The 11,240-nt window shown below is 38.0% G+C and overlaps 1 long non-coding RNA gene across 1 annotated transcript; it reads left to right on the top strand.

Annotated features, from left to right (window-relative positions):
* Positions 1-7,809: 7,809 nt before the first annotated feature.
* Positions 7,810-9,378, top strand: LOC145989373 (uncharacterized). The gene is made up of 3 exons (XR_014441829.1): positions 7,810-7,899; positions 8,518-8,667; positions 9,088-9,378. It is a non-coding gene; the product is annotated as an uncharacterized LOC145989373 (long non-coding RNA).
* The last annotated feature ends 1,862 nt before the right edge of the window (positions 9,379-11,240 follow it).

The raw sequence follows: 11,240 nt of genomic DNA, 5'->3' as shown, positions 1-11,240 counted from the left end.
GCACTTGTTCATTGGTCGAGCCCTCTCGAGTCACAACTTGCGTAGAGACTTCCTTTCGTTCGTTCGCTCCCGAGATTCCAGGGGACCCCTTGTAGTCCAGGCAAATTAGAAAAAAGAATGGAAAAAATTCAAACAGAGATAAAAATTGGTAGATATCACCAGTATGGTATTTCAAACAACATACTAAAAGTCCCCGACAATCCGAGTTGTGCTCTGTCCGCCATATTGGAAAATGGCGGATGAACGGTGACGTTTGATCATAATTGCTTTATTAACTAAAAATGGTGAAGGCTGAGCCGAAAATGTGTTCAGACATAAATTAAAGAAAATAAAATTTCCAATAACTGTAAGAAGATAATTTTTTGTGATTTAACCTACCATTTCACTGTTAATAATATATGTAATGTCTTTAAGGGTGCTGCCCGTTGTGGAACTTCGATGTAATGGATCTGATCTTCAGAAAACAAACTGAATAACCTTTTTGGCAAGGCAACAATGGATATAACCCAATACTGTATTATTTGTGAACAAACGTTGAGTGAAGGTGACACTGTGGTTGTGATAAAAGGCTTAAATGCTATAAAGAGGAGCAGTTTACTTCAAAAGGATGGAATATTTGAGAAATTGGAAAATGAGACGAATGTGAGATTACATATTAAGTGTCGTAAAGACTATACTCGTGAGAGTAGTATTACTGCTGCAAGTAATTGTTCACCACAAAATTCAATACTCCTTCGATCAGCAGTACATATATTTCACTTCAAATGTGATTGCTTGTCTTGCAGTGAAATTTGTGATTTTCAAGCAGAAATGAAAAACAAAAATGTGAACAGACGAGTTAAAATATTTGAAGTTCGATCCTTAGCATTCAAGGAGCAAATCATTGAAGCTGCCATCAAGAGGAACGATGATTGGGGAAGGACAGTGCTTGATCGAATGCATACCGTTATTGATCTAGTTGCACTTGAGGCTAGGTATCACCATCCTTGTTTCACTAAATTTTACACATCTTCACCTACATCAGGAAAACGTGGTAGGCCTGAAGATGAGTGTATTTCTATAGCATTTCTGCAGTTATGCTGCTACCTTGATAATAATAACGACAAGTGTCAGTACTCGATGAATCAACTTATGACGAAGATGAAGGAATATCTTCCACAAGATACTGATGTCTCAGAAACAACTTTTAAGAAACACCTATGTGATCACTATGGAGAAGACATGATAATAAAACACGTAAAGGGCAAACCACTACAGTATGTTTCCGTGATACAGGATATAAAATATTATCCAAAAGTTGGTACACACAGGAAGAAGAAGATCCAAAGAACGAAAGACTTAGAATTGTTAGAACTGCTGCCGCAATAATTCGGGAAGATATACGATCTGAAACATATGCTAAAGATATGTATCCAAATCCACATTAATGCTTGAAGACAGCTGATGATATGGTTCCAGAGACATTAAGGGTCTTTACAGAGGGTGTGATTATGAAACGAATAAAAGGAAATGAAGACTCCATCAAAAGAAAATGTGCGTGTATTGAGCATGCTATTATATCAGAAGTAAGACCACGGTCATTCAATTCAATGATTCTGATTGGACTTGCAGTTCATCCACATAGATATTTTGGTTCAAGAAATATTATTGATATGTTATCAAGCATGAGTTTATGTGCATCCTACAATGAAGCCGTATTGTATCTTAGTTCTGCAATGTTAAGTGATGAGGAAATTGTTGTTGACAAGGAATTATTGAATCAGTTTGTTTTTGATAATGCAGACGTCAATGTTCGGACCTTGGACAGACTAGGAACTTTCCACAATACGGGGAGCATTATGTGCACTACTCCTGCAAGATCTGTTCATCCCAGAAAATAAATTGTTCGATTGAAGAAGCAACCACCAGAATGTTACCTTGCCAAATTTGGTAATGTTCCATTACGCACATACGTTATGCCTGCTGTCCGTGGTCTGGAGAAAATCAAGATTAAAGAAATTGAATACACCAAACAGGTAGCACCATCAGTGCATGTTGCATCACTTCTTGATTTTGTATAGATGTGTGGAAATCACCTTACCTTGTCACCAAGTCCAAGTTGGAGTATTTATATGGAGCTTGCCACTGAAGGTAGCAAGGAATACATTTCACATTTCTGAAATAAGTATATTACCATTTATAAAGCTGCTGCCGACAAGTCCAGACGCCATATACTCATCCCTTATGTTCGCAGTTGAAGAATACATGAAACATGGTCAAAATACATGTATTGTTACTTTCGACCAACCTCTATATCTGAATGCCTCTGAAATTGTTGCGGCTTCTCTAGACAACGGAGATATGTCGTCAGTTGTCCTTCGTCTAGGTGGATTCCACATGCTTATGTCGTACAAGGGAGCGATAGGATACATGATGATGAGAAGCGGATTGGAAGAAGCTTGGTCAGTAATATATATTATTCGTTACAAGTCGCGAAATAAAAGTGTAAAACTTCAATCAACACCAGGAAAATTTGATTACAAAATAATGGGAAAAGTTTCCACAGAGTTAAATTTATTTTTTACATTATTGGATTATATTGGTTAAATTTATTTTTAACATTATTAGATAGGTTGGTTAAATCACAAAAATTTATCTTCTTACAGTTATTGGAAATTTTATTTTCTTTAATTTATGTCTGAACACATTTTCGGCTCAACCTTCACCATTTTTAGTTAATAAAGCAATTATGATCAAACGTCACCGTTCATCCGCCATTTTCCAATATGGCGGACAGAGCACAACTCGGATTGTCGGGGACTTTTAGTATGTTGTTTGAAATACCATACTGGTGATATCTACCAATTATTATCTCTGTTTGAATTTTTTCCATTCTTTGATGACATTTTGCCTACTTTTACTGGACTATTGATTACAATGCGATAACGTTATCACCACGCCATCGAGTCGGCCCATACAAAGTATACACATCAAGTTTCACTGTGTTCATTGCACAATGCCATGAAGGTACAAAGGGGCTGTGAAAAGGCAATCTTATGTCAACCTATGCCACGAAAGAACATTCTCGATCTTGGCCACTGTAGAGGTGATGTGAGCAGCACCACGGTCTCGCCACTCTCGTCCTCCCCGCCGCTACACATTTATTAGAGGATGAAGACGCCAAGGATGGAAGAGATAAGAACATTCCGGGCAACCTTTTGCGACCCAATACAATGATATTGGGAATCACACACCCTTGTCATGTTTAAAGGATGGGCTTGGTAGCTGTGAACTAGACCTTATTTGTCAATGTGTATTGAACCCCAAGATGTATGGCTGTAACTTTTTCCTAGGATAATGGAGGCGCACCCGGTTAGAAACTATACGAGGAAAGATAAGGCAAATCTATCCTCTGTTCAGTGCACCATGCCGTGAAAGCATATGAGGGAGACGTGTAAATAGCTCCCCCAAAATATTCACAATCAAGGCCCTGCTTCAAGGTGTCCATTTCTTAGAGGATGGGTGAAACCCAGACCCGCTCCATGCAGGAATATTGCTTGAAAAATTCCCACCTTAAATCACCCATCCTGGAAATCGAACTCGGTTCTCCCCGTGGCAGACAAACTCTTTTTCAAATATTACATTGTCATTTTTCTCGTTTTCTAATATTAACTTTTTAACTCTTAAATCTTTTAACAGGACAGGCACAATCACAAACCGAGCAAATACAGAATACCGGAAGTATTTTCAATTCCTTTAAAATTCGGCACACTCACTAATTGTGACCTCGTAATCACGAATCTGCATTTAAAATTTGGCGTCCACGTATAGAAATTGAGAAATAAGTTGAAAAAATTGGAGTAAACACCATTGATTTATGAAGAAAACAACTATTTTTAGCAATGATTAACGTTTCAAAACTATGTTTACGATCACCCTTAATTTTTACTATGCTTGCCTAACCTAACCTAACCTAACCTTACGTGAATGGTTCGTGGGGTAAACATATTTTTCACCTTTACCCAATATAATCCTTTGCGCAACAGCCCTGAAGGGCCTTGGCTTACTTACCGACTGCCGGTCTCCCTCCCACGGTTTCCTTCGTCACCTCTAAGCGTGGAGATCTGCAACCAGTATTGGAATAGCCGGGGGGTCAACCCGACGTATCCCCAGCCGTTATAGGAGGTTTCCGGGACTGGATTACGCTTACTCATTCGAAGCTCCCCAATTTCCTCACGATGATCGGTTGCCACCGGCCCTATACGTAGGCCGAATAAATTCCGACCAGAGCCGGATTCGTCCCGCAGCGAACGATCTTAAGACGAGTGAACGCCTTAACCCGCTCGGCTACGGAGGAGGACTTCAACTTTACCCAAGACGCCATTTTCTCACATGCAAATGAACGCTCCATGCAATGGGTCTCAATTATTGCACAAGACTTGAGCAACGTTGTGTAATGACTACGGTAGCAAGACCGTTGTGCGGAAAGGAAGACGTCTTCATATCAGAAACATGGTTTCCATGTTATTGCATAGCTGTAATTGACACGCTTATTTCGCAATTTCTGACGTGACCGTCAATTTTTTGCTGCAGATTCGTGATTACGAGGCCAAAATTAGTGAGTATGGCGAATTTTAAAGTAATCGCAGATACTTCCAGTATTCTTAATATATACCTCACAAACATCCATGTCTTTCCCAGGATTCGAACCCGGCATCTCTACCATGGTACCACATTCCCCCACAGAGGTCGCCAATCGACTGGACCAACGCAGATCTTGGAGACTATGCGAGGGAAATGCATATGAAAATGAAACACGTGCTCATGTTTGGTTAAAATTAATCACGCCAAAAGAATCATCAGTTAATACTTTGCATAGTTGTCTAGAGGGAGCTGCATCCAAATGTTCACAAGAAAATGTTTGAAAGTACATATGTGTAACAATAGGTGATAGTGATTGACAATATTGATGGATAAAAAAATAACATTTAACACGCTACCATTGCTCAAAACAAAATGTTTGAAAGTACATATGTGTAACAATAGGTGATAAAGATTGACAATATTGATGGATAAAAAAAATAACATTTAATACGCTACTATTGCTCAAAACGTACAGATCATAATGCTGTGTGAGTTTTATACTCGAAACTAGTTGTACCGCACCAGCCATTGCATAAATAGTATTTATGGAAACAGTACTGTTAACAGATTAAGATTGCAGAGTAACAAGTTGAATGAAATCATTATCGACCAACATGTTGACTGATTTAGTTTGACAGTTTCCCAGTTTTGGGTTGTAATATCTCATGCTTTATAAGTAGCATATTCTTATCGAAAATATAGCTAATTTTGGATTAAATCATATCACAGTTAAATGGTAAACATTAGTTGCTATGGTTTCCCTGTACTATTACTGGAGAATTAGCAGTATTTATATTGTTTGTCGTTCGAATGTTAATAGATGTCGTGACATCAAATCTCTCTCCCCTTTCTACTTTCCGTTATATATTGCTCTCCCTCTTCTTCCGTTATCCATTTCTTTCTTATTTCTATTCATTCAATCTGTTCATTTTCGTTCCTCTCTTCCTTTTTTCTTAATTTCTTCCGTTTTTATTTCGTCTCTTTTCATATCTTCTCTTACTTTCTTAGTTTTATATTTTTCTGTTCTTCTTTCTCCTTTTTCCTCAGTCTCTTGTTTCTTTCTTTCCTTCCCATTCTCTGGCTCGATCTTTCCATATCCTTTCATTTCTCTTCTTATCTTTCAGTTGCTTCTTTTCTCAATTTATTTTCTCCCTTTTCCTTTAGTCCATTTATAATTTAGTTATCTCTGTTTCTTTATATGTCCCTTGTTCCCACTTTTTCTCAATCGTTTCTCATCTGTTTTCCTCTTGTTTTCATATTCTTCTTGTCTTTCTCGCTCTCGTTCTTTCTCCATTTCCCTTAACTTCCATTCTTTCTCGTTTGCTCGTTTTCTCATTCCTCTATCTCGTTATTTTCTTCTCTCTTCTTCTTGCTGTATTTTTCTGTTTTCCTTTCACTGCTCTACCTTTCTATTTCGTTTGTTATTCATCGCTTTTCTCTCCTTCTCATCTTTCCCACTTTTTATCTCTCTTCCTCTCCCTCTACTTTCTGGTCCATCACTTTCACTTTCTCCCACACTCTCTCTCTCTCTCTCTCTCCATACATATCTCACTGCCCCAGACCTTGTGGCGGCATCGTAACGAGGTGATCTCGAATGTCAGCTGCAGCAATTAAGTTTAATTACAATGCGGTGTTTTTGTTTCCCCTCTCTCTGGTTACGTCACACTCCCACAATAACCGAATTATTCTGTTGATGAACTGAAATTACACGGCATTGGAAAATATGGTTCTTTTACGGCTTTGTTGTGATTCGCTTTGCTCTCTATGACTGATTGCAAAGCACTTGTGCCATTAGCTCGACCTCTCCACGTATTTCCTGAAAAGTGTCGAGGTAATATGCCTGTGACGAAACTCGTTAAAGAACATGTTTTGTAAAAGTCGATGTTATTTAGTTACTAAAGAGGAAATTAATAGGGTTATACAAATAATGGCACTCCATTTGTGAATAAAATGATTTGGTTTTATTGTAGCTAATGATGAGCCAATTGTTATCGTCAAAGAATTTCGTTCGAGTAGATTCAAGGGTGGATAAAGTATTGCCTGTACGTCTGCTTCGCTATCATGGATGCTAAGGTTTATTCTCCCTCTCACTGTCTTTCTTTATTCCTCCTCACTTTATCTTCCCGTTTATCTGTTTGTTTCTCTTTCATTCTGTCTCTTTATCAATCTCGTTTACTTTCTTTACTTTTTCTCTTTATCTCCCTCAAGTCTTTCATATCCATTAATCTCTCTCTTCCTCTCTCTGTTCCTATTTCATTCTTCTTCCTTCCTTTTCTTCCTGGTTATCTCTTTGTGTCTCTTTCATTCTGTATCCTTTATTTTCGTTTTCTCTATCTTGTTTTCTCTTCCTATCTCTCTGTTCTTTCTTTCTTTTGGATTCGTCGTCAATTTTGAGAATTGACAATTCAAACATTACGAAGTGTGCTAATCTATGTATTTATTTCTTGGGATTATAGGAAATGTAATTTTTCCAATAAGAGTTAAAAAAACAAATTTAATGGACAAACCAAAAAAGGTTTTACATGACCAGATTGAACCTTAAAATATCTTAATATTGTAAATTTCCATTAAATGTTGTCAATGATATAAAAGTTACATGAAATTTTAAATGATAAATATAATTAGATAAATTGACAGTTCTGCTTATCTTTTGAAAGAAAGTATAATCAATTTGGTTTCTAGGCTCATACAATAAATTATCAAGTTTAAAGACCAGTAGCGGTGATTGGATACCAAAGATGGAGGAAGGGGGCGGCCAAGACAGGTTACTTTACCTTGATAGACAAGGCTTACCATTAAGAGTCCATAGTGCAGGGGCAACGGCACCCCACGCCTCCCTAATCGCCGCAACTGTTAAAGACAATCAAATTTGACTCTTAAGCTGCTTATTAACAAGTTTATCTATTGCCGCAGAATAGTTAAAATAGAAACTGTGTTAGGTTCTCAGCAGATTATTCACATGATTACATTGATGAATTATAATTTTTGATTTTTATATAGACTTTGGACATTTGTAGCTTGACCAGATCTTATACGTAAACATTAAACTATTTATTTTCTTGTATAACCTAAAAACAAGCTTTTCCCTGCTTTGAGGAATTCTGAGAATCGCTCCAAATATTAATTTCGATTCTTGGTACTAAACAATTGAAATACGACATTTTTATCTATTGTTGATTTATTACCTGGCAACAATTTAGGCGTCTAAAAAACTTTCCACCCCTAATATTTCGGCCCACTGAACATCAAAATTAAAGTAACTCACAAAATTCGAAGGTATGTATTCTAGTAGTATTACTTCATTGTAGCATATTAATTTTAATTACTATAACAACTTAATATTTAGATTTAATGCTCGAAAGTGGGAAGTTTGAGATTGTCGAAAATTCGAATCATACATGAATCTTAATGACATTTTTAAATTGCGTTTTAACCATATAGATTGCAGTTGAGAGCTAGATATTTATTGTAATATGGAAACCAGCTTAGGCAGCTAAATACGTCTCTATGATTCCTCGTGGTTTTTGCACAGCTTATGCCACTGACTTTCCACTTTCATTTTGATATTTTCATGGTGAATTGGGTCTCTCTGTTAATGAAATGTTCATCGAAGATGAGACCGGGATTCGAACCCGGCACCCCTGGCGTCGGAGCGCGCTGTGATCACCACGGTTGATCTGGGTCCTATCTAAAGTACATAGGTGGAATTTAAGCATTATGTACATTTAAAGTAAAACTAGTGTCAGAATATGCTTCTAACGGCAGTATTTAAATTAGAGAAATTTATTTTTCCGTGTTTAGATATATTTCAAGTGTTAGTGATTAAGACTAGGAGTAAGGTATTGTGTAGGAAAGTACTTCTGCAAATACTTGAACATTTCTGATGATTTCCAGGAATCTCCAGCACCAGCAGCCATGCCAAGGAAAGTGTCACCGAAGCACGCCAAGCTCGTGTGTGCCCCGATGTGCGACAAACCTGTCACCGCAGTGCCGGGCATCGGCTGTTCCTATGCAGAGAATCTCAAGGCGCAGTCCATCTGCACAGTAAGTAGGATGAATAGTGCTGGGTTCGACTCCACAGTAGTTCTGATATTAAATTAATAAATTGCAGTTCCAGTCCTGATTAGCCTGGCTGTGTTTTAAAGTGGACTTAAAACAAACATTTTGACTGCACGAGTTTTAGATTCTAAAATATATATCTAGGCATGGGCATCACTCATTCTCATCAACACGATTAGCCAAAAGTGGCAGAAAAGCGACGCTATGTAACTAAATTTATCAAATCATTCGTTGTTGGTGCTTACTAAAATCGATGCAAAAAATTAACATTGCTTCAGCTTTCACCGATGAAAACTAAGAATTCGTATAAAGCATCCATAGTCTGGGCTGGGGAATTGGTTGCCTATATCAGAATCAGATTGTGACACTAACGTGATTCTCTCACTTGTTTCATCGTTGTTCTAGGCGGCCAAGCTCTACTGCCGCTTCCTCCAGGTGAAGAGCGAGTGCGAGTGGGTGCAGCTCATCTTCAGGCTCTGCCACTGCGACAAGGGCAACGCGATGCTGGCGTATTGCGCCTTCCAGGAGTACAACCGGAACTTCGGAAACAAGGTCTAATGAGGAGCACCGGGGAATGCAGCCACTTTACTGCAGAGGGAGCATCAAACTTCACAGGGGGGAATGTCATAGGCATCAAATTATAATATAGTAATATTTGTAAATTTCCTGTTACCTCTTATATCTAATTAAATCGAATTAAATATAATTACTGAATCTATCACTGAAGCTGGAGGGGCACGGGAGCTCGTGCCCCTCCCATAAGGAAATGCTAAATGTCATGGAGAATAATGATTTTGTTGAATAGATTCTCTCGGGCTATCGACCAGGTGAGTTGTGGAAAATATTCCAAGCTTTCGAGAGCTAACGTCACTCTCATCTTCAGGGTAGAAGTCAGGGGGTGCTCGCTCGGCGACGCAGATCGTATGCGCAGTTGTCCGTGGATGCATTACGTCATCGTCGAAACTTTCGGCACGGAAAAGGCTGGTTCCTTATGCAAATATTGAGATATTTGACAACGAATATCTTCTAAAATATAGTAGCAGGGGAAAAGTTACAAGTTTTACTGTTAAGATTCATCCTTTCTAATCAATTTATCACAAAGTTGATTCAAATGTGTAAAATGGTTTTCAAGAAATCGTGTTACCAAAGAACCCCTGTTTTCTTCTCTCCAGGCTTCCAATGTAAGGAAGGTTTAACTTAAGCGCGTTGGATATCTTTTTGCTGTATGTTTTGAAAAATATTATTTTGTTCTTGTCAACTGAAACCATGCCTAAATGCTATGGAAAGCTGTGAAAACTATTATCAGAAAACTAACGGAGGAAATCTAAAATATCACAGCTTTCCAGTCGGTAATTGCGTAAGTAAAAGAAAATACAAGATTGATAGAAGAAAGGGGGGATTGCCCATTTTTGTGAAAAAGGCATTGTGCGAGATCTAAAAGCAGAACTTTTGAATATTGTATGTAAATGTAAGGGTGACTGCTTCCCGTAAAATATCACTGCACTCGCGTTTCTCTTCTGTCTTTTCTTTGGCGCCGTCAATAGCTTCAACACGTTGTTTTATTTTATATATATATTTGTCACATATTTGTTTTAATTAGTATTCTGCTCGTTCCGCTGCGCAGATCGTATGCGCGGTTGTCCGTAGATACATTATGTCATCATTAAACAATTTGAAATGGTCTTCTTAACCTTGCACAGCAATAGTTTGTCTAATAAACCATTTGTCATGAACAGTTTGTTCAAGATACTATCAGAAAAATATCCGCGGCTTCATCCTGAAGTCAATAAAACCTATTCAAGAACTCGGACTTCCATTCGCATTCGCCACCTGAACGCAGCAGGTAGGGCTCAAAGGGTAGTGCAGTTACACCAGAAGAAGGCTCGGGAATGGCAGGCTTCAGAAGTTAACTCATCCAAATTAAATTGAACAGGTATGTGCTCTCTCTAAATTTAAATCATAGGTCACCATTAATTTGATTAAAATTTTTAAAAGTATCTGTTTTATTTAATAACGTATTAATTGGTGCATTCTTCTCCAGCATAGCTATAGGCAGTGACCACACTACAGCAGGGGGCAGGAACGCCCCCTATTCTCGTTCGACAATTTCTCTCTCTCTCTTATCTGCCCCTAGTAAAACGACAAAAATAAATAAATGAATGAATGCTCTTTTAGCCAAAATATGCATTTTTGTGTCGTATGTAACGGAATAATAAACATGATTGCCCCGGGAAAATATGATTTACCCCTCCATCTTTTCTATTGCGCCGTCACTAGCTACAACATATTTTGATTTCTATTGTTCCCACATATTTATTTTAATTTTAGTATTGTGAATCATATTCCACTGTGTTACCTCACGTAGCCCCCCCCCCCCCACTCACGTACGATTTCAGTTGTAAGTTTTAGACTAAGCTTGTCAAATGTCCACTTATATCTTTGTATTCTTGAGCCATTTAAAAATAATAATTCGCCCCTTCTTCGGGACTATTTCATAGCAATGTTTTCCCACTGGAAGCCCCTTTGCAGATCGAGATCCGGGGCTATAGCCTTCCCAA

The sequence above is a fragment of the Lepisma saccharinum genome, chromosome 6 (assembly GCF_977018435.1).
Source record: "Lepisma saccharinum chromosome 6, izLepSacc3.1, whole genome shotgun sequence".
NCBI classification, from domain to species: Eukaryota; Metazoa; Arthropoda; class Insecta; order Zygentoma; family Lepismatidae; genus Lepisma; species Lepisma saccharinum.
The sequence above is the reverse complement of the archived record's forward strand: the minus strand, read 5'-3'. Positions and strand labels throughout refer to the sequence as shown.